The sequence below is a fragment of the Tenrec ecaudatus genome, unplaced genomic scaffold (assembly GCF_050624435.1).
Source record: "Tenrec ecaudatus isolate mTenEca1 unplaced genomic scaffold, mTenEca1.hap1 Scaffold_256, whole genome shotgun sequence".
NCBI classification, from domain to species: Eukaryota; Metazoa; Chordata; class Mammalia; order Afrosoricida; family Tenrecidae; genus Tenrec; species Tenrec ecaudatus.
This window is the reverse complement of record NW_027458738.1, coordinates 218038-242090: the sequence shown is the minus strand read 5'-3', so window position 1 is coordinate 242090 and position 24053 is coordinate 218038. Positions and strand designations below refer to the sequence as shown.

General features: G+C 49.8%; 1 long non-coding RNA gene across 1 annotated transcript in view; it reads right to left on the bottom strand.

Annotated features, from left to right (window-relative positions):
• Window positions 1-14303: 14303 nt before the first annotated feature.
• The window catches only part of LOC142436397 (uncharacterized), a 222012-nt gene continuing 212262 nt past the window's right edge, over window positions 14304-24053 (bottom strand). Inside the window, exon 6 of the long non-coding RNA XR_012781923.1 lies at window positions 14304-14362. This is a non-coding gene — a long non-coding RNA (uncharacterized LOC142436397). The remainder of the gene's footprint in view (window positions 14363-24053) is intronic.

Genomic DNA, 24053 nt, shown 5'->3' with positions numbered 1-24053 from the left:
GTGAAGAAGGCTGATGGTGCCCGGCTATCAAGCGATATAGCGTCCCGGGTCTTAAAGGCTTGAAAGTAAACAAGCAGGCCCAGAAGCAACAAAGCCCACATGGAAGCATCACACCAACATGTGTGATCATGAAGTGCTGAGGGGACCAGTTTTCAAGCAACAAAGGCGGGAGTGGGGATTATATCATCGTGAATGAGGGGAGTGCATGACGGGGGACCAATGCCCACCTGTAGACAACTGGACATCCCTTGCGGAGGGGTAGTGGGAAGGAGATGAGTCACTCAGGGTTCAGTGTAGCAATAATGAAACCCACAACCTTCCTCTAGTTATTAAACACTTCCTCCCCCCACCTCTCATGATCCCAATTCTACCTTGCAAACCTGGTTAGACCAGAAGATACACAGCGGTACAGATGGGAACTGGAAACACAGGGAATCCAGGACAGGTGAACCCCCCAGGACCAGAGGTGAGAGTGGCGATACTGGGAGGGAAGTGGGTGTAGAAATGGGAAACCTATCACAAAGATCTACATATAACTTCCCCCCTGGGAGATGGGCAACAGAAAATTGGGTGAAGGGAGACGCCGCGCAGTGTAAGATAAGAGGAAATAATAATTTATAAATTATTAAGGGTTCATGAAGGAAGAGGAGCAGGGTGAGAGGGGGAGAGGGGGAAGGGGAAATGAGCTGATTCCAGGAACCCAAGAGGAAAGCAAATTTTGAGAATGATGAAGGCAACGAATGTATAAGTGTGCTTTACACAATTGGTGTATGTATGGATTGTGATGAGTTGTATGAGCCCCAATAAAATGATTTTAAAAAAGAAAAAGAAAGAAATGTCTATAAATGAATGAAGGCAACATATGTACAAAATGCCTGATGCAATCAATATGGATTGCAACAAAAGTTGTAAGAGTCTCCAATAAAAGATTTTTAATAAAAATGTATATATAATAAATATTTTCCTAACTTATATAAATGATTAATAAGAATAAAATTAAGCAGCCTGGGTTTTTTATAGGAAAAAATAATGATAAAAGAACAATTGAGAGATTCAGCAGGAAGCAATGGATAGGAAAATATTATAAGGAAAGTTTTCTCTTATATGGAATGTACATTCTCTTACATGACAACAATCAGAATATGCCGTAAGAACCTCAGACCAAATACTAGAATAAAATAGAGGAAAACATTCCCAACCCTTCAATAAAATGCTATATGCTTTCGATGATTTTCACAAAAGGTCAAATTCTTTAACAAAATATTTTGTTCATTGAAATTTTTAATTATGCATAAATTTATGTCTACTTGCATTACATCTCATAAAAAGGCATACGAATTGTTTTTTCACTATCTAAAACTAAATAGAAGATAGTGAAGGTGAAAAAATAGCTTTCGTGAATGTTGCTTTGAAATACAAATGGCATTGTCCTTAGAAATTATAATGATTTAATTTTTAAAAATCATTTTATTAGGGGCACATACAACTCTTATCACAATCCATACATACATCAGTTGTGTAAAGCACATCCGTACATTCATTGCCCTCATCATTCTCAAAACATTTGCTCTCCACTTAAGGCCCTGGCATCATGTCCTCATTTTTCTCCGCCCTCCCTGTTCCCCCCTCACTCATGAACCCTTGATAATTTGTCAGATCTTACATATTTTGTCTCCCTTCACCCACTTTTCCGTTGTCCATCCCCCAGGGAGGAAGTTATACGTAGATCCTTGTAACTGAGGTCTCAGAGCAGCTGGGTGTGATGCAGGGGAAGCTCTGGAAGCAGCTGCAGACACTGCGGGAGTTGGCAGCCCAACAGTGAGGGTCACTGCATCCGTGGGTACCAGAAACCTGGCTGGGGTTGCTTATTCCCCTAGATGCTACCCCTGCCTTGAAGAGAACCGTGACAGAGGCCATGTTGACATTGTCAGGAAAAGATGAGTCCTTCACTGTTTCCTCTTCCCACAAACTTTTGAGGAGAGCCTGCAGGGCAGGGGCTCAGCTCCCTGGCTCCAGTCAAATGCCCTTCCCCACAGCCACACCCTCGCCAGCCCCAACTCCCCATGCCCTGGGTTTGCTTCTTGAATCCAGAGGAGCAGCCTGGGCAAAGACCATGAAGAACCTTGTCCTTCAGGCAGCCCCTTTGATTGGGTCCCTTGACCTCCAGAGTGTGGACACATGCACACTAACTGTTGGGGGACTCAGGCTGTCACCACAGGGGCCAGGATCTGAAGAGGATGCTGGCACTGCAGGGCTTCCTGAGGGAAGCCGAGGACTTGCAGAGCTGGCTGAGCAGCCAGCAGCAGGTGGCCAGAGGAGAGAGGACTATGAGCACACCCTAGTGAGGAAGGGGCTAGGGGCAAGGAAGGTGCCCTGGAGCCGAATGAAGACGGGTAGTGGAGGGGGGCTGCATGCACAAGGGGCTGATGTGGAACATCAGTCTGGACTGAGGACAGCTGTGGCTTCCTATTCCCCTCTCTGCGTAGAGGGGCAAGTTCTGTGGCTGTTCAGTCCTGCCCTGCCCAGTCACTCACTGAGGTGTCTCACAGCCCACCAGCCAGGGCCCCCTGGGACCCCTCTCCTCTCTTCTCAGCTCCTCTTAACCAAGTTTGCAATGTTTCGGCACCAAGTGAAGATGGGTGGCCACCAGGGGGCAGCCTGCCCCACTAGCGGAGAGGCTGCTGGAGTGGCGGCCCAGCACTGCCCCCAGGGCCCAGCAGTGGTGACAGGACCTACAGTGAGTACCAGCAACCTGGAGCAGGGGTGAGTTTGGGAGGAGGTGCTGGGCATGGGATGAAGAGGCTTCCAGGGAGACCCTTGTTGTGCTGCGGCTCTGCCAAACCACTGTCTCTGGAGAGGGCCCGAGTTCAGGGAACCCAGGGCAGCCCCTGCTGTCTGCGGCCTGTGGAGTAGGCAAAGCTGGGTCGGTGGATCAGGGAGCCTGGTCACAAAGCCCACTTAGCAGGGTCACTTTCCCAAGCCACGGGCTCACTGCACCTGCAGGGGCGTTCTGGGAAGAGTTGAGCTGGGCTGAGGATGCCCTGCACAGCCCCAGGCTGACCCAGGTCACAGTACAAGCTACTGCGTTTCCAGCCCAGATGGAGCTTAGGCGAGATCCCGATTTGCCCATGATCCTAGCCCAGAGGCTGGCCCGGAGTTCAGGGGCCCGGCATTTGCTGCATGCAAGAACCATGGAGGGGTGCAGCTTCTACCTTTGAAGGGTGTGCAGTCTTCTCCAAACACACAGCATGCCTGGGTGGCACACAACGTGGCTACCTGCCGTGTGCTGGGCTTTAGAATGACCCCACCTGCTGACTCATGGGGATCCTCCAGAGGGTTTGCAAGTCAGTAAATCTTTCCAGGAGCAGGGAACCTCTTATTTATCCTGAGGAGCAGTTAGTGGGACTGAACCAGGCAACAGCCCAACACTTCCCAAGCAGGCCTCCTAGAGCATCGTTAGAGCAAGGGGTAAACTGCTAGTGATAATGTGCTCCTGGGAGGAGAGTTTGCAGAAAGGCCTAAAGCGCCGAGCAAGATCTCAGGACGGTGGCCCGTTGGGAGCTTAGGACAAATTCTAAACCCAGCCAGGAAGCTGAAGGGTTGACCAGACAGAAGCTGAGGGGGAGGAATGAGCATGCTGGGATAACTGCTGACCCCCGCCTGGGTGCAGGGCTGCCTGATTGGAGCTGTGGGAGCTGACTCAGGCCAGACCCCACCTGCTCTGAGACGCTGAGGCCACCCTCAAAGTTCACAGCCAACTGTCTCACGTGCTCGTCCGTATCCAGGTGGGTGCCTGGGGGAGGGGGTGGCTTCTGCAAGTGCTGCCACCCCAGGCCCAGAGTCCCACACTCAATGCTCGGGCCCTTGGCCACCATGCTGTCTCAGGAGAAAGCCACAAGCCTCCCAGATGCTGTGTCCCACTGGGTGGAGGCCCCCCTGAGGAGACATGGATCGCACCAATGAATCACACAATCTGCCTCTGACAACTTGAGGCCTCCTCACCCCCCACTATCATCACCCCAGTGCCGCTTCCCACTCTGGACTAGAGTGAATAGGTATTAGCAAGAGATAAAACTCACGACACATGGAACCCAGGAACAGGAATGGGAATAGAGATACCAAAAGGGTAGGGGGAAGGGAGGTAGAGGATGGGAGGAACGGGAACCGATAGCAATGAATGACATATAACCACACACCCCTCGCAGGGAGAGGAGCAACAGAAACCTGAGGATAAAAGAGACAATGGTCGATGTGAGATATGAAAATAATAACAATCTATAATCTACCAAGGAACCATGATTGGGGGAGGAGGAAAAAAAGAGGAGCTGATCCCAAGGGCTCAATAGAAAGTAAATGTCTAGAAAAGAATGATGGCAATATACGTATGACTATGTCAGATACAATTGGTGTATGGATTGTAACAAGAGTTGTAAGAGCCCCCAATAAAATAAATAAATTTAAATTTAAATTAAAAAAAAACACCAAAAACCTCCATCTGCACAGTGAGGCAGTGAAGGGACAAGAGTCCTGAGTCCCTCGGCTCTCACACAAGGCCACCAAAGGCTACCTCTAAGTGGGGGTCTGGAAAAGTTGTAGATGGGTGGGCAAAGCTATCAAGCGGCCCATGAGGGACTTCATTGGCCCTGGAGAACTGGGTGGGAAGGAGGGGTGGCGGGCAGAGCTGAGGCCGAGTAGACACTTGGTAAGGCTGTGGGATTGAGCGGCAGAGACATGGAGGTTTGGACATGAGTGGTGGTGGACTCAGGCCGGCTGTGACGCTGCCTCGGTACCAGGTCCCCTCACCCCGTGCTCTCCCGTGCTCTCCCAGGCTCCAGGTGCAAGACTATGCCTCCTGGGCAGCCAGTGTGCAGTGAGATTTGCAGGTGGTGGAGGAGCCCCAAGACCCCGGCAGTGGAGCCCAAAGCTTCAGTGTCCACCAAGAGCTGCGGGCCAAGCTGGAGGCCCAGAAGGAGCTGCACCAGTGCGCCACCCAGCGGGGACAGCAGGTGCTCCAGGCTACAGGGCCGTCCGCCGTGGAGGTCAGCTCCCCTTTCTGGCCCTCCCCCAGCCCACTGGACCACCGCACCCTGGCCCCACAGGGCCAAGCACCTTTCTTTTCTATTTTTTTAATCATTTTATTGGGGGCTCGTGCAATTCCTATCACAATTCATACATACATGCATTGTGTCAAGAACATATGTACAGGCTCTTCCTCTAACTGTAGCGGCCTGAGGTGACCTGCTAAAATGGTTCGCTACTCATTTGATCCAGAAAACCCTACAAAATCCTGAAAATACAGAGGGTCGAATCTCCGGGTCCACTTCAAAAACACCCGTGAAACTGCCCGGGCCATCAAAGGCATGCACATCTGGAAAGCCACCAAATACTTGAAAGACGTCACTCTGCATAAGCAGTGTGTGCCTTTCCGACGGGACAATGATGGTGTTGGTAGATGTGCCCAGGCCAAACAGTGGGGTGGGACCCAGAGTTGGTAGCCCAAAAAGAGTGCTGAATTTTTGGTTCACATGCTTAAAAATGCAGAAAGTCATGCTGAACTTAAGGGTTTAGATGTGGATTCTCAGGTCATCGAGCACATCCAGGTGAACAAAGCCCCCAAGATGCACCACCGGACTTAGAGAGCTCTTGGCTAGATTAATCCACACAGGAGCTCCCCCTGCCACATTGAAATGATCCTGACTGAGAAGGAACAAATCGTTCCCAAGCCAGAAGAGGAGGTTGCACTGAAGAAAAAGATTTCCCAGAAGAAACTGAAGAAGCAAAAACTCATGGCTTGGGAATAAATTAAGCTTAAATAATAAAAGGGTTTTTTTTTAAAAGAACATATGTACATTTGTTGCCACCATCATTCTCAAAACATTTGCCTTCTACTTGAGCCCTTAATATCTGCTGTTCATTTTCCCCCTCCCTCCCCATTCCCCCCTACCTCACGAAACCTTCATCATTCATAAATTAATATTATTTTATCATATGTTGCACTGTCCAAAGTCTCCCCCTTCCTTCTTCTCTGCTGTCCCTCCCCCAGGGAGGAGGCTATTTGTAGATTCTTGTAATCAATTTCCCCTTTCCACCCCACATTCTCTCCACCCTCCAGGCATCGCCACTCTCACCACTGGTCCTGAAGGAGTCATCTGTCCTGCGTTCCCTGTGTTTCCAGTTCCTATCTGTACCTATGTACACCCTCTTATCTAGCCAGATTTGTAAGGTAGAATTGGGATCATGAGAGTGGGGGGAGGAAGCATTTTAGAACTAGAGGAAAGTTATATGTTTCATCGTTGCTACTCTGCACCCTGACTGGCTCATCTCCTCCCTACAACCCTTCAGTAAAGGGTGTCCGGTTGGCTACCAATGGGCTTTGAGTCTCCACTCTGCACTCACCCACATTTTCAATGATATGATTTTTTGTTCTTTGATTCTTGATACCTCATGATCCCTTCGACAGCTCGTGGTCACACAGGCTGGTGTGTTTCTTCCATGTGGGCTTTGTTGCTTCTGAACTAGGTGGCCACTTGTTTATCTTTGAGCCTTAAAGATCCCAGATGCTATATCTTTTGACAGCCAGGCACCATCAGCTTTCTTCACCACATTTGCTTATGCACACGTTTGTCTTCACTGATCGTATCAGGAAGGTGGGCACCCACTGATACGATTTTTAGTTCTTTGATGTCTGATAACTGGTCCCTTCTACACCTCGTGGTCAGCCAGGCTGGTGGTCTTCTTCCATGTGGGCTTTGATACTTCTCAGCTAGATGGCCGCTTATTTATCTTCAAGTCTTTAACACCCCAGACGCTATATCTTTTGATAGCCGGGCACCGTCAACTTCCTTCACCACATTTGCTTATGCACACATTTTTCTTCAGCAATCGTGTCGGGAAGGTGTGAATCCTGGAATGCCAATTTAATAGAACAACGTGCTCTTGCATTGAGTAAGTGCTTGAGTGGAGGCCCAATGTCCATCTGCTGCCTTAGTACTAAACCTATAAATATATGCACATAGATCTGTTTTCCTACACTCATATAAATATATTTACATATGTACATTACAGTCTTTGGACCTCTATAAATACCCTTTGTCACCTAGTTCTCTCCTCTATTTCCTTTTACTTTCCTCTTGTCCCACTATCATGCTCAGCCTTCATTTGGGTTTCAGTAATTTCTCTCGGTTACCTTGCCCTTGCTGAATCCCTACCAGACCACTCACACCCTCCTTGCTACTGATTTTGGATAACTTATTGCTCCCCTGTCCCTGGGTTGGTCAGCACTACCCCTTTGCCCCCTTCTCTCCCACTCCCCTATTCCCCCGGAACTATTGGTCCCCTTGTTTTCTCCTCCAAACTATTCATGCAGTCTATCGTATCTAGATAGGTCTGTAGAGATAATAATATGCACCAAAAATCAAGTCATTGCAAGATAGGCAATGAGTGAGAACACAGCAATGACAACTAAAAGGAAACCAATTACCCATAGAAGAATAAATTAATTTTGGAAGGCAAATGCTTTGAAAATGATGAGGGCAAGGAATGTACAGATGTTCTTTATACAACTGATGTAAGTATGGATTGTGATAAGAGTTGTATGAGTCCCTAATAAAATGCTTTTTTAAGAATAAAATAAAAGAAAAAATTTTAAAGAAAGAAAAACCTATTCATAGATGAAGGTCTGATTTTTAATCTCTAGGTGTGTCCTTCAGTCAGGTCCAATGGGGTACCATGCTTTGGCCCCAGAGTCTGTCCTTTGTACTACCTCAGGGGCTCCCTGCTCTGCTCCCACGGTTGCTCTGCCACACACTTTTAGAGGTTTGCCTCAGTGTCATAGGATCAGTCTGGGCCAGTTCTAACCCTGAGTCTCCAGTGTTGTCCCACTTAGGGCCCTGGGCCATCAATGGACGGTGTGTCTCATAGTGGGATCAGCCACATTGTCCACTCTGTCCATTGGCTGTTCAGAGCCGGGATATCGTCCTCCAGGCTTGATGGGCCAGGATGTGCTCCACTCTCTCTTCCTCCCCCTTCTTTGCTCCCATTTGCTCTGATCAAACATGCCCCTCTCTCCTAGATGCAGCTTCAGTGCTGTCCTCTGAAGTAAATTCTTCTTGGGGCAGGGGCAGTTGTCCACATAGCTGGTATGGGAGTCCAGCCCTCAGGCCCCTCCACTGGCTCCCCACTCCGTGCGGGCACACTGCATTCATCTGGCACTGGCTTTATATCTGGTCCCTCTTTCCCTGTGGAAACACAAACAATACCCTCCCCTTGGGTGGAACAGTCAGGCACCTTTTCTCTGGAGCTTCCCTCAGCACGACCTTCGGTTGTGTCCATGCCCATGCCCAGGTCCAGGAAAGGCTATGCGCCATGCAGGATGCTTGGGAGCAGGTCTTTCAGGCCTGGGAACGGAAGCAAGGGAGACGGCAGGCCATGCACCGCAAGCAGCTCTTCCTCAGACATTGTGGCATCTGGACAAGATCCTGCAGGCCCAGGAGACAGCTCCCCTCACCACACACAGACACACTGACCCCAGGACCTCCAGTCCTCCTGTAGTACCACCCCAATCCCCCTTGCTTCCTGGATCACTGGCTGCTATTCTGATACGGAGCTAGATAGTGTGTCTTCCCAAGTGGCCAAGGGGACACCTGAGCCTCAGGTCACTCAGGGCCATCTCCTCCCCACACCTGGCCCCGGCCAGCCAATCCCTACACGGTTTGGTTGGAAATTGATGGGGCTCCTCCCCACCTCATCAGAAGTTGGCATGTTCCTAATGGCCCCCAGGTTGGAGTGCTCTTCTTCCTCAGGTTCCTTCCCCTCCTGCTCAGCACCCACCTCCCCACCCCCAGCCGCAGGCCCCTTGATGCACTCCCAGAGAGCCCAGGCTGTAAACCAAGGTTCTGGCAGATGTTGCTGTCTAGGGTTCCCTTTGAACCACCATCTGTGCCCCCGATCCCCCCCCCACACCTCTGTGTCACCTCCATGGCTGCCCCAGGTCTCCCAGGAAGCCAGTGCCCTGGAAGGCTCTGTGGAAGAGGTGGAGCGGCTGATCCAGAAGCATGGCACCTTCCAGAGGTGCTGAGCACACAGGACAGAGAGGTGATGGCCGGGACAGTCATGGGCGTGACCCTGATAAGGCCGGGGTATCCAGACTGTTGGGGGCACACGGGTGAGGTGTGTATGCACACCGAACCTGTGCTGGTGGGTGAGGGATTACCAAGGAGCCAGGGGCTCCAATCCAGGGCTGGTGACCAAGCCGAGGTTCCCATGCACCCAGAAGTGCATGGGGATGGGTTAGGCCACACTCTGGGGACCACAGAGGGCATTTGGATCTGCCCATATCACATGGCCCCTGCTTCCTTCTGCCCAGGAGCCTGGCCAACCCTCAACTGCAGAGCTGTTAGTGAGAGTTAGAGACTTATAGTGAGGGCTATGGGCTGTGAGCCAGCCCCAGCAGGGGTACACTCGGTACTCAGGGCTGGGTCCACCTCCCACCTCCCACCTCCCACTACGCAGGAGGCTGCGCTGAGAGAGCAGGCCAGGGTGCTGCCAGGCCCCTGGGTTCAGGGCCTGCTGGACACGATACGAGAGCGGCCGGCTTGAGTGGAAGCCCTGGGAGAAGGTCAGCGACACAAGCTTCACACCTCTCTGATTACTGCCGGCTTTCTCATGGCTGCTAGCCATGTCAGAGGGCACCCCACCTGAACCCCATTTTACCTTTACAAGTGACCTTCAGCCCCACTAGGGGCCAAGGGGCGGCCTGCGGTGGAACAGGATGTGGAGAGTTTAATGGCTTTTCCAGGGGCAAAGCTAGGACTGGAGCCCAGGGCCCTTGATTCTCAGACCCGTGTGGACACCTGTCATCCTGATGGACAGAGTAGACAGGGCCCCAGGGGTGGGTGAGGGGCACCCTCCACATGAGAACCCACCCATGGCCCCTGCCCAGCCACTTCCTAGATCTGAATACTAATGGGCCTGGGCCCTGTCATCTTGGGTGAAAGAAAAATTATTGTGCTGTCCCTGAGCCTGGTCAGCATTTCACTCCTTGGCACAGCCCGAGGGGTAGACGGGGTCACCGCTTGGGGCCAAGGCAGTATGAACATCAGGGCACTCATGTCCCCACCATCACACAGGACGGCGACTGGATCCAGGGGTGGGGCCAGCAGCTGGAATAGCCTGTCCCTCTTGGGGACCACAAAGAGAAGCTGATGCGGTTTCAGAAACACCTGGCCTATGAGACAGAGACCCCATGGAAGGGAGGCAGGAAGGGAATTGACAGGAAGACCTGGGACCCCTGCTAGGTACTGGTTTTCCATCCAGCAGCCTTGTCCCCAACACCCGCAGTGTCACTGTGCAGACACTAATCAGACTCTGTCACCTGCCCGAGGCCAAGGCCAAGACCAGCCAGGAAGAAAGGATCGAAGAGAACCCTGGGCAGAAGGGCAGAGGCCAAGCCTGTAATGTGCCCGTCCTCCACAGGGTGCCCTTGCTAGAGTCCTGGACCTTGGGAAGGATCTGGAGAGCATGGAGAGGCTGCTGCACAGACACGAGGCCTTGGAGCAGGAGATGGGCCTCCTCCAAGTTCAGGGGCAGGTATGCCACTGGGTCTAGCATCGGGGCCAGGCCAGGGGACCTCTTCTGTGGGACCCTGCAGAGGAAGAGCTGAGCCAGTATACTCCCATGCCAGGGGCCTCTTGAACACAACCTGATCCCCTTCCTCAGCCTCCGGACATCCCCCATATCCCGGAGCAGAAGGCAGCCCTCCTCTGCCAGAGAAGCCTGGGGTCAGCCCGCAGCCTCGGCCACAGGTGCCAACAGTTTATGGACAGCTGGCAACAGCTCCAGAGCAGAGCCCAGAAGTGGTATGGACACCCTTTGGGTCCATTTCTTCACTCCTGCCCCCCTTCAGCAATCAAGTCCCATGCATCTCCTTGACTCCTTGTTTTAGGGTACAAAAGAGACCTTCAGGACAAACAATGTAAAGAAAACATCGATCAAGTTTTAAAAGAGACCACGACCACACAATGACACAGACACATCATACGTGAAACAAATCCAGGGAGACTCATATGTGTGTAAGAAAGAGGTCTACTGGCGATATCTAAAACAGATGGAAATAGAGTTACCATATGACCCAGCAACACCCCCCCACCACCTTACTGGGCAAGAAACAAACCAAGGTCAGACATCTGTGCTCCAAAGTTCATTGGCACAGTTCACAATTGCAAGGAATTGGAAACAACCCAAATTTCCATCACCTGACAATTGGATTAAAAAGCTGGGGTACCTCTACCAGCGGGGATCAACGATGTAATGTCACACCGGAAGTTCTCGGCGCCCCAGCATGGGTCTCTGGGCTTCCTGCCTCGGAAGCGCCGCAGCTGGCACGGCGGGAAGGTGAAGAGCTTCCCCAAGGATGACGCCTCCAAGCCGGTCCACCTGACGGCCTTCCTGGGCTACAAGGCTGGCATGACCCACATTGTGCGCGAGGTCGACAGGCCAGGCTCCAAGGTGAACAAGAAGGAAGTGGTGGAGGCCGTGACCATCATGGAGACCCCTCCCATGGTGGTGGTGGGCATCGTGGGCTATGTGGAGACACCTCGCGGCCTCCGGACCTTCAAGACGGTCTTTGCGGAACACATCAGTGACGACGAGTGCAAGCGGCGGTTCTACAAGAACTGGCACTAGTCGCAGAAGAAGGCTTTCACCAAGTACTGCAAGAAGTGGCAGGATGACAAGGGTAAGAAGCAGCTCGAGAAAGACTTTAGCAGCATGAAGAAGTCCTGCCCGGTCATGCGCGCCATCACCCACACCCAGACGCGCCTGCTCCCCCTGCGCCAGGAGAATGCGCACCTGACGGAGATGCAGGTGAACGGGGGCTCCGTGGCTGAGAAGCTGGACTGGGCCCAAGAGAAGCTGGTGCCAGTGAACCAGGTGTTTGGCCAGGATGAAATGATCGACATCACGGGGGTGACCAAGGGCAAAGGCTACAAAGGGGTCACCAGTCGTTGGTACACCAAGAAGCTGCCCCGAAAGATCCACCGAGGGTTGCGCAAGGTGGCTTGTATCGGGGCCTGGCATCCCGCCCGTGTGGCCTTCTCGATGGCCCGCGCTGGGCAGAAAGGCTACCACCACTGCACAGAGATCAACAAGAAGATCTATAAGATTGGCCAGGGCTACCTCGTCAAGGACGGCAAGCTTATCAAGAACAACGCCTCCACCGACTACGATCTCTCTGACAAGAGCATCAACCCCCTGGGCGACTTTGTCCACTATGGGGAAGTGATCAATGATTTTGTATGCTGAAGGGCGGCATGGTGGGCACCAAGAAGCGAGTGCTGACGCTGCACAAGTCCCTGCTGTTGCAGACCAAGCGCAGTGCCCTGGAGAAGATCAACCTCAAGTTCATCGACACCACCTCCAAGTTGGGCCATGGCCATTTCCAGACCGTGGAAGAGAAAAAAGCTTTCATGGGACCACTCAAGAAAGACCGGATTGCCAAGGAGGAAGGCGCATAACAGATGGTACAGCTGGTGGGATCAGAATAATGACTTCTTTTTCAGTGGGGGGAAAAAAACTGTGGTACATACATACAATGGAGTACTACGCATCGCTAAAAAGTAGTGATGAAAGTTTGAAGCACATCACTGCATGGGAAGAACTGGAGGAAAGCATGCTAAGCGAAGTAAACCAAGCACAAAAGGACAAGTACACATTGAGTCCACGGAGGTAAGCTTTAAAAAAATGCAAAAGGGACATAGGGGGAAAGCTACTGTATGAACATTCCTGGGGTGAGGACCAGGTAATATGGCAGGGACCAGACCAAATTCAGGGATACACATGGTAGACAGATAAAAAAGAGGCGGGGAAAGGAAAAGTAATAATAATAATAAATAAATGGGTAGCGGGGTCACAGGGCACTAACCCGCCCAAGGGTGCCACCGTGAACCCGTATATCTCCGATCTGCCTGCCTCTGTGCCTTTGCCTGTGCTCACCCTTTCTCTACTTGGCTCGGTCCTACACCTGTTCTTTTGTGTCTGGCTTATGTCATTACCAGCAGCCCTGCTGGCGTAGTGGTTACGAATTGGACTGTGATCTGCAAGACCGGCAGTGCAAGTCCACCAGCTGCGCCTTGCGAGAAAGATGAAGCTTTCTATGTCTGTAAAAGAGTTACCATCCCCGGAACCCGTGGGGGCAGTTCCACTCTGCCCATTAGGGTTACCATGAGTCAGAGTTGACTGGATGGCAGTGAGTTGGGAATTTTATTTATTTCATTCCCAGCATGTCTTTTCAAGGTTCATTTGTGACCTGACATTTATCCCCCTATTTTAATGAAAGGACACCACTCCGTTCTAGAACTTGAACTCACTGACTTGGTCCATCCATCTGTCCACGGACTCAAAGGCGGCTTCCACCTTTGGCTGTCGTAACTATAATGCAGTGATGTCCATAATTTAAAAGAAAACGTTTTGACATGATGTTTTTAGGGGACACAGTGAGACCAGAGCATTTGTCCCTGCCGGTGAAGTGACTGGAGGTCAATCCTTTTTTTTCCCTTCTTTTTTAAGTGTCTCTATTCCCATCTACAAAAGATGGACCCCACTCAGGACTGTATATGGTTTCTCTCCTTGAAATAAAAAAATCCATTGTTGTGCCCATTACATAGAGGGGGAACGAAGCTTACAAGCTAGTGCCAAAACCAACACCCACAAGGCTGGTGGCTGGAGGAGGTCTGTGTGCCCACTGTGGCTGGAGGAGGGACAGAGGGGCCTACAGGGGGGCCACTGGGCCTCAGAGACCTTCTAGGCGAGGCTACAGGAACTGCAGCAGTTCTGGGGCGAGCTGAGGGCCAACTGTAGGAGGAAAGAGACCACGCTCCAGGAGGCCTGCAAGGTGGGACTGTGCACGCCCTGGGCCAGGTTGGATGGGACCCCAGGTTGCCCAGTGCCCACTGCTCACCCCACGTCCTGCCCCAGGCCCTGCATACGGGGGAGCATCTGGGAGCTGGAGAGCTAGCTGCATACTGTGGAGGGGGAGCTGCGAGTCCCTGGCAGTGGATAGGACTGTCCTGGGGTGGATGAGCTCCAACTGGGGGCAAACAAGACTCGTTTCAAACACCAGCTCTGTCTCCTCTAAGGGCCCGTGTACAACTGCGACAACACAACAGTGGGTCCTGCTGGGTCCCCATTAGCATCTGGGAGGAAGGCTATTTATTACAGGGAATCCTACCTTTGTCCCTTGGTGTTAATTGCAGACTCACTGGGTGACGGATTGTATCTGACACTGACACGCACCACATTTGCCGCAGCAAACACCAACACTTTGTCAAACTCCGTTTGGTATTGCTCCATCCCTCCATTATTCTCCCTAATGACAAAAATAATTAACACATTCATATAAAAGCACAGGATGAGGAAAGCTTTAATTTATGCATCTAGTTCAGGGTCATCCCTCTTATCAATTTATGACAATCTAATGAGGCTTAATTAAAAAGTAGCAGTGAAGCAATTTAGGAAACTGAGGGATTGTCACGAGTCCTGGTTGTGACAGCATGTTTTGTGCACCATGGAAGATAACAGATTTGTCTTCTGTGGTATCTCATATCCATCATCCCCAAACTACCTGCTCTTAGGGGTAGAGAGAGCGAGCTTGTCTTTGAAAAAAGTGCCTGGGTTTGGTAGCTGCTCACAGGATGGCAGGTGTAATGTATTATGAGAACTTAACAAGGCTCTGAGAAGATGGCTATTGGAAGGTCTGGCTGGAGGGCAAGGTCATGGCCCTGAAGGATTCAGGATCCAGAAGTCAAGTCAGAACTGGATGCCAGAGACTTTCTCAATCCAGCCCTCTTTGCCCCTCCCCTAAGGCCAATACATTTCTAAGGGTTATGGATTCTACTTCAGAATCTTTCTCAAACCCAGGGCCCTCTTCACCATTATTGTCTAGACCTGGTCACCTCTTGCCTTATAAATAAAAATATGGGTTTATTGTAAGTCTGGGTCTGTTAGGTTTCTCGGGTGGGAAATGTCTCGGTCCTTGGCTACACACTGGAAAGAAATTCACACCAAAGCCTGGTTGGTAATCCGAGTGGGTTTATATACATGAGAGAAGAAGGTTCCGGCATTACACTAAACTGAACACGGGCACCCTCATCACACTGCACACCCAGCCCTGCTGAGTGGAAGGCAGAGAAGCAGCTGAAGGGAAGGGGCGGTGGTCTCCAGATTCCAGCCTTTTAAGGGCTTTCAGCTGGGAGGCGTCAATTAAGCTCTCCTGGCTTGGGCTTAGCCCGCATTGGCTTCCAACCTCCCGTAGGGGGCCCCCTAAGCATGGAGAGGAACAACCCCTTGTCTTGCTACCTAACCGGTCTACATTCCTGCATGGCTACATTGAGATGGAACTAGCCCCTTTAGACAGCCTGTGTGGTTCACCAGGAGACACGGGCCCCAGTGTTCCCTGTGACCACCTTAAACCTTAAACTACTGTTGGAGTTTATATTACCTGTGTGGGTCTGTGGGCATGGGACGTTTCCATGCCAGAGACCTGAAGTTACACAAATAGGCATCCAGAACAGAACTCATACAGGCTCTAATAAGATGCTCAGATGCTTCTCGCTAGGATGAGAATTTAACGAAGTGTATGAGCAGTTCAGATCTTGTAAGGGAGAACAGGTCAGTAGGGTATCCAGAGAAGAGAGCAAAGGTCAGGGGAAAGGGAGGGGGCCCACAGTCATCTGTGCTCTGTGTTTGGCCACATGACAAGAAACCGGGTCTCCTTGCAAAAGAAAGCAGAACAGCAAGTCCCTCAGAACTACGACATTTTTAAACATGACCTATACAACACTCGGCTCTGGGAGGCGCCTTGGAAAACCATAAAAGCCCTAAAAGAGGGGCAAGGAGGAAGCCCAAGTCTTTGATTTTCCCTGCTGTGCTTTCAGTGTTGAAGTGTCTGTGCACGGAGCCTTTGAAATTTCAGAATCAGAGAGTGGATTCACAAGCCAAGCTCCTGCTTTATTCTTCAATGCATTTTGGCCCAGCTTCTCCTTGGTGAGACATGTAACAGAAATTCTGGACTTAGGAGCCACTTGGTCCTTGGACACTAGGAGATTTCAGTGGAATCTGAAACAGGGCTCTAACCACCAGCTGGACTGGCCTAGGAAGCCCAAGTATTCAGTCTCCCAAACACCAACCTCCCGTTGCTCTTCATTTGCCTCCACCTTGTTCAGCTTTAGTTGTCTGTGGAAGCGTTTGGCACCCATCTGATGCTTCGGAACCCAGAAAGGAGGAAAGGTAAAACTGGGATTCAAATGAAACAGACTTAAGCAGGACCATAGCCAAGATGTGTCCAGGGCTCCTCGCAGCATTTGTCACCTTCATTTCCCTCTTCGGACTCAGACGTGGCAAGGTTCAGAAACAAGCTTTACCAGAAAGAACAGCTGTGAACCCAGCCTGCTTCCAAGTGAGAAAAAGCCCTTTACCCATGAGTTCCTGAGGTCAGCCCAGCCCTGTGCGTCCCCACCCCTCCCAGAGTCCCTGGCTCTCTGGCGAAGCATTAAAGCAAGTGGAAGCAGAGATTTGCTCAGAATAAAAAAATCGTTTTTCACAATAGCACGGCACATTCTGGATGGCAATCACGGCTGCACAAACCATATCCGTCCTCCAGTCATAATGTTGGTGCCAAATGACCACGCACATACATTGTGTGGCGAGACTCAGAGCCTATTCCATTTGTGGTCAATTGTTTCCTCCCTCTCCTTACTTTGCACTTAGGAGACATGCTCTCTGGAGGTGGTTGAGGCTTGTCTTGTCACCAATAATCATCTCCTACACCTTCCTTTACAGTCACTAATTTGATGTGTTCACTCAAAGAAATGCCAATAATATGAGGTTTCAGAGGAGAGCTCCTAGAGCTCCCCCAGACAACAAGGAGGCCGAGTGTCACCGTCATTATCCTGAGCTGGGAGGGGGCACAAGTGTTCCGGAAGCTGGGGATCCGTCACTGCCTGCCCACCGCACAGACAGAGCAGGTGCTGGTTATAATTGCTTCTAGACGTCCTGCCATGCTGAGTTGAAAGTCAAACCCGTAAACGCTGCCTGACTACAATAAAACTGGAGTACACAGACATTTCTGCATCATTGCTGGGTGAAAATATACTGAGTGGAGTTGGATGAGATGGCAGCAAGTGCCTAAGGAGGGGATGCTGTGGGAACACCAACAAGATGACTGTCAGTCGCCGTTTTCTCTTCTCGTCTGCTTCCCCCCCCCCCCTATATTTCAGGACCAAAAGACATGACAAATATGTAAGGAAACAAATTTGTTCATTTTTAGAGGAGTCTCCCACCCCACCCCATCCCACCCCCATCCCTTCTGGCCTCCTTTGAGCAAGTCAGTAGAACTTTTTTTTTTTAAACCTGGCTTCTACTATGCCACTTTCCGGAGTTGCTATGTGGCTGTGTTTAAAAGTCGCCTTTGGGATCCAGAGCACAATCCTTGTCACAAAGGCATTCTCCCAGTCCCAAATAGCAATGCGACCTCATTTCAGAAGGTTGTTCTTGTTTCTGTAGACCCAGAAAGGAGTTCAAGCTGTTGTACTTGACCGTGGTTGTCGAGTCAGCTTCTCATGGGCACCTCATGGGAAGCGGAGCAAACTATGCCAGTCTGTGCTATCACCAGGGCTGGGAGGGGAAGCCAACCGTGGCGGGCCATAGGTCAATGTGTGAATGGAGATAATCAGGTCTTTCGTCCTTATTCTATTTCAGTCTGGAAACATCACTGAAGCCTGCTCAGTGTCATAGCAACACACAAACTTTCACTGACAGTCTGGGGCACATTGGCTGCAAATCGAACCCGGGTCTTCCCGGTGAAAGACAATGAGAGATCTACCACTGAAGCACCATGGCCCTCACCTCAAACCAGGGCAGTCATTTCCCACAGATCTACCAGAGTTCAAACCAGACCACAATGCAGGATGACTGAGATTGCCACCAGAATCTGATACTGATGCAGAAAAAAACCTAACTACCATTTTATTGACTCCCACTCATACCGGCCCAATAGGACAAAGAACTGCCCCTTTGGGGTTTTGAGACTTTAAATCCTTACAGTAGCGGTTCTCAACCTGTGGGTCGCGACCCCTCTGGGGATCAAATAACCCTTTCACAGGGGTCAACCAATTCATAATAATACCAAAATTACAGTTATGAAGTAGCAATGAAAATAATTTTATGGTTGCAGGTGTCCACAACATGAAATGTATTAAAGGGTGGGGGCATTATGAAGGTTGAGAACCACTGCCTTACAGAAATAGACAACCTCATATTTCTCCCACGGACGGGCTAGTCAGTTCAAACCCCCGACCTTGCGATTAGCAGCTTAATGCACAGTCCACTACACCACCTGGGCTCCTAATTCTATAATAAGAGATACTATTGTTAGATCTCTCCTGGGAGAGATATACTCAGGCCTTGGCTTCGCGCGAGAAAGAATTCACTTCGAAGCCTGGATTGTGATCCAAGTGAGTTTTTTGAGAGAAGAAGTTTCAGGTTTACACAGGCACCTCAGGGCCCCTCACGGGGCACAGCCTACCTAGAAGCTGCTGGAGAGAAAGTCACTCAGTGGGCTCCGGGATCCTGCCTTTTTTCTTTTTTAAAAAATCGTTTTATTAGGGGCTCATACAACTCTTATCACAATCCATATATACATCAATTATGTAAAGCACATTTGTACATTTATTGCCCTCGTTATTCTCAAAACATTTGCTCTCCACTTAAGCCCCTGGCATCAAGTCCTCATTTTTCCCCTCCCTCCCCGCTACCCCATCCATCAAGAAACCTTGATAATTTGTGAGTGGTGATACTGAGAGGGTTGTGGGAGGGTGGATTGGAAAGAGGGAACTGATTACAAGTATCTACATGTGACCTCCTCCCTGGGGGACGGACAACAGAAAAGTGGGCGAAGGGAGACATCGGAGCGGTCAAGATCCTGCCTTTTCAATTCCTCCATAGGGAGGCATGGTTGACGGTCATGGTCAACCCCAATGGCTGGATTGAATTCACCTGGCCCAGATGGGCCAATCCAGGTGAAATGCCCACCTAGGTGTACCACCCCTTCCTGGCCGGAAGTTTGAACCTGAGCATATGTAATGGATGACCCAGTCCCTATGCTAAACCACCTAATAGTATTTGCAAGATGCCAAGCACCATTCTAAACTTTTTGTGTATAATAATTCAATTATTCCACTTAACAAGCCTATGTGTGGACTCTATTCTGGCCTCATTTTACAAATGAAAAATCAGTGGCACAGGATGATAAAGTCATGAGCCTAGGACCACACAGTGAGGAAGTGGGAAGGAGATATTTGGACCCAGGCTGCAGAGCCCATGCCTTGGGTGCCTACAGCTGCCATGTAGGACACAGAAAAGCATGGAGCAGACTCGGCGTAAGACATTAGGGAGTTGGGAGGACTGTAGCATGAATGTATGTGCTATGACTTCATGAGAGTAGCTGCTACTCAGATCCAGAAGAGAATACAAGCCTTTTGCAAAAATTATTTTTGCCAAGAGAGGGTGGAAAACTGCATCTTGTGCGAAATCCCCCCAACCTGCACATATGCATAGCTATTTCAGAAGGTTCCAAACAATGTGTGCTGTGCGGCAAACCAAACTGAGCTCAGGGGGAGCTGGTCTGTGGGTTATGTTTGCCAGAAAGTGAGCAGTTTGAACTCACCAGCCACCACTCCAAGGGAGAAAGAGGAGGCTTTCTGCTCCCATGGACTTACAGCCTTCGAAGTGGCAGGGAGCATTTCCATGCGTCCTATGATTAGGATCTCGGAGGGTGAGGGTGGATTTGGTTGAGAACTGTCTTCAGGGCATTTCCCAGAAGGGCTTCCTGCAGTGGCTCTGCCTTCAAGAATGTCTGATGACCTTGAGGGCAGCAAAGTCCTAAACACACTCGGGCAGTGGTTCTCAACCTTCCTAATACAGGTCCTCTTGTTGTGGTGATGCCCCCCTCCCCCAACCATTAAATGATTTTCTTGCTACTTCATTACTGTAATTTTGCTACAGTTATGAATTGGGTGAGCCCTGTGAAAGGGTCATATGACTCCCAAAGGGGTCGCAACCCACAGGTTGAGAACCACTGCACTAAGTGTTCCCCTCCCAGGCAGCCCTACCAGTGTCTGGTGTGCATAGTTCTGTGAGGTGAGAGAAATGGACTTAGTGTCTGCTTCTGGTGACAGTTGATGTGGGTGGGCTTTCTCCCTATGTCAAATCCCTCTCGAGCCATTTGTCACCACAACAGAGGGAGCCATGCACAAAAAAGCAAGAAGAGGATGCAGCACAGCAGGACAGCAAGCGGAACAATGATTGAATAAGCACAATTCACTTCAATCATGAATCGGGTGCCCTTGAGATGTGAGGAAGACCCCAGTCTAGTGACATTAGATCAGGTTTAGGGATTGAGTGAAGGGACCCCTCTTGGCTCCCCTCAGCCCCTATTTTGCTTTCCCATTGACCCTGACCCTTGCATCGTGATTGGTCCTTATTTCAGCATGATGGTTGGTTTCATAACCACGGCATATGGGAATGTGTTAGTCGATAGGTTATACAGGCACAGCCTCTGGAATGGGTAAGTGAGGAGGCGATTTGGGCTCGCTCATGCAGACCTCTAGTTGTCCTTGACATGACTGGTAGAATGGATCATGTGAAGTGATTTGAGATCGGCGTTGAGATCTGATAGGTCATGCAGACTTCTAGCTGATCCTGGCAGTACCCTATTTTAAGGAAACAGAATGTTTGGCGTTTAAGTCGTATTTGAGCTTAAATTTTGAGCAATAGGCTGTGGCTCACAGTTAGAGTCTATGTGGAGACCCTACATCCATTTTGAGGGGCCACAGATTCAGCCACCATTGAGTTCTTTCCTACTGCTGACTGGCAGTGGAAAGTTTGTCCCTCAGGCAGTGTGCTTGCGTCCACTTCCCGGGCCAGACTCAACGATATACGGTAGTGTGCACATCGTAATGAAGGTCCCGCTCATGCTCTCACAGGCCCTCCTGAATCCATGAATTGATCTGTCTTCAGTCACAATTTTGTGACAAAGTTGTTTGTTTTCTATGTCTTATTTAAGTTTTCAGGAGCCCAGGTGGTAATGCTGGATAGTGTTGGACTATTAAGAGCAAGGTCGCTGGTTTAAAGCCACTAGTCATTCCACAGGAAAAAGATGAGGTTATTGCTCCCTGTAAAGGTAGCAACTTCAGGATCCCTACACAGAGTCACTATGAGTCAGAGTCAGCAGGACAGAATGGGTGTCATTTTATTTAAGTAACTGTGGCTGTGGGTCCTTCTGACACCATTGTGGCCTCATGCGGATGCTCTCCTTCATCCAGAACAGCGGTTTGGGCGTTTTTCTTGTGTAAAACTTAGCAAAGGAGTTCCTAATAAAATATAGTTGAATTGGGAGTCTTTTCCCTCTAAAAACAAAGTAAATACATAAATAGAAACGAGACTATGGTACTAATAACCAGTTGGAGAGTTGAGAGAGCTGAACTCTCAATCCTGATAGAAACCCATTGTGACTGAGCACCTGCTCAAGGTCATACACAGCCTATGAGGTTGAGCCTGTGTGTTGGGGAGTGATTGTGTACATAAAGTTAACAATTTATCTTTCTAAAGATTTTGTCTAAAACTTACTTTAAATAATAAGTTTTCCCCTGGGCTAGGTAAAGTTCAGGGAGTTTAACCCCCTAGTATCCACCCCCTCTCAGCATTCATCATGTTAGGCCAGAGGAGGCAAATCACACCCACTACCCAGGGAGCACTGCTTCCAAAAGCACATTGCCTGTGCCGGGGCAGAGGGGAGGTACCCGGACCAGAAATGCTGACAGAGTGGAACCAGAGAGCTCAGCCCCCAGCTTCCCAAGGGAGCAGATGTGATGGTTCACTTCTGGATGAATATGTTTAAGCAAAGGCCAAGGGCATGACTTGGGCAGCACAAAAAGCAGATGTGCAGAGGTTGTTTACTGCATTCCAGAAGTTCACACACTCTCCGGAGGCTCCTTGGCTGAATGGCAGGAAGTCATTGGTGGCTTCCACCTTCAATCCCAAAAGGTCACTGCCGTCCAGTGGATTCCAACCACAGTGACCCTATATGGAGTTTTCAAGACTGTAAATCTTCATGGGAGCCAGCAGTCTCATTGTCCCCCTTGGGACAGGGAGCTAGCAGCCCGTTTTGCCACCAGGGCTCCTTCCTCTCTAATTCTGGATCCAGTCCCTCCGAATATCCTGCCCTGCCCTTGTCTAGGCTTCTTAAATGCGTTCCACGCAGCTTATGTTAGTCTGGGTGCATTCGAGAAACAAATCCACAGAAACACACATGTATAAGAGAGTTGTATGTAAAGGGTGAGTGCACATCAAGAAAACATGCTCGTATGTGCTTATGCACCCGCTTTGTCGGGGTAGGCTGGTGTGCTTTTTCCATGTGGGCTTTGTTGTTTCTTAGCTAGATGGCCCCCTGTTTATCTTCCAGCCTTTAAGACCCCAGACGCTATATCCTTTGATAGCCGGGCACCATGGTGCTTAACTACTACACCACCAGGGTTCATTAGCATGTGACTTATCTCCTGTCATTCACACTAGATGCTCAAAATAGCAGGAGAACAGGTTTCTCCTTTGTGGCCACACCAGGTACTGACAGAACCAAGAACAGAGACACAGTTATATATCTTGACTATCATTTGCATATTATATGCCAGGAATCCCTAGGAAGTGTCTTGGAATTGTTCTACTCTGGTTCAAATTTCACACACCCTCCCAGTTTCCATACTGACTCTGCCAAAACCCTAGTAACTGATTTGCACCTCCTATCAACTTGGAGAAAACACCCTATGCCAGATATAGAAGTGGACATACTTGGTACCCAGAAAACCTGTTCTGTGTTTTGAGGGCGGCTCAGCAAACACCCTATGTCAGACATAGAAGTGGACACACTTGGTACCCAGAAAACCTGTTCAGTGTTTTGAGGGCGGCTCAGCAAACAAAATGGGCACAGTGATTAAGCATTCAGCTGCTAACACAACGGTCAACACTGTAGTGGTTCTGAAAGAGAAGGACATGGTAGTTGGCCCCCCAAAAGAGTTACAAACTTGGAAACCCTACGGGTATTTGTATAGGGTCGCTATGTGTTCCAATTGAGATGATTGTCATAGGTTGGGTTTGGTTTAACCCGTCTTACTGAGGAGACTCCTTCTTTACACGCGATCAGTTACTTTAGAGGAAAAAGACATGCCTGTCCCAGAACAATCCAAGGACTGGTAAAGGCAACACCCACAAAGACACTCCCTCTGTCTGCCTAACTCTAAAATGCTGCCCATAAAACACTCTGCCTGGTAATATGTGGGCAGCACACTGGGGAGGTGCAGCAAATGTGTGTTGAATGTATGAGGCCATTTCATAGTTTGGTTGCACGATCAGGGTGTCTGTCATAAAGCCCATCTCTTTGACTCCACCTCTCAGCAGAGATGAACATAAGCTTCCCATTTTTTTCTCGGCAATGTCCTTGTCAAATAAAAGTTCCTTGTAGATCAGTAACTTGCCACAGAGCAAAAGATATGGGAAGAGGCTCATCTTTCTCCTGGCTATGAAATAGAATGGCAAGCCCCTCCCTTCAACACACACACACACACACACACACATGCACGCACGCACACACACGCGTGCACACACACCCCTGCCTTAAAACTACATTTGGTTGATTAGCAAACAAAGCTCTACAACCCAAATATGTGTTTTTCTTCTCCAGAGGAATGACGGACTTACATACCCTGCATTGTCTTTTTTTAATGGAATTGCCCCAGTTCTCCTCACCTTTCCTTAGATAGTGCAGTGAACTATTAGATGACTGCAGGTATTTAAAACTAGTACTGATTTCCAGTTTGTGTCACCTTTGGCTTTGAGCACCCTCCACTTCTCTAGTAAGCTTTCCATTGCTTTGGGGAAATTTTCTCTCTCTGAATTTATTATGTGAGGGGGGTAGGGTAATAATCAATGTGCCTATGGAGGACTACCCT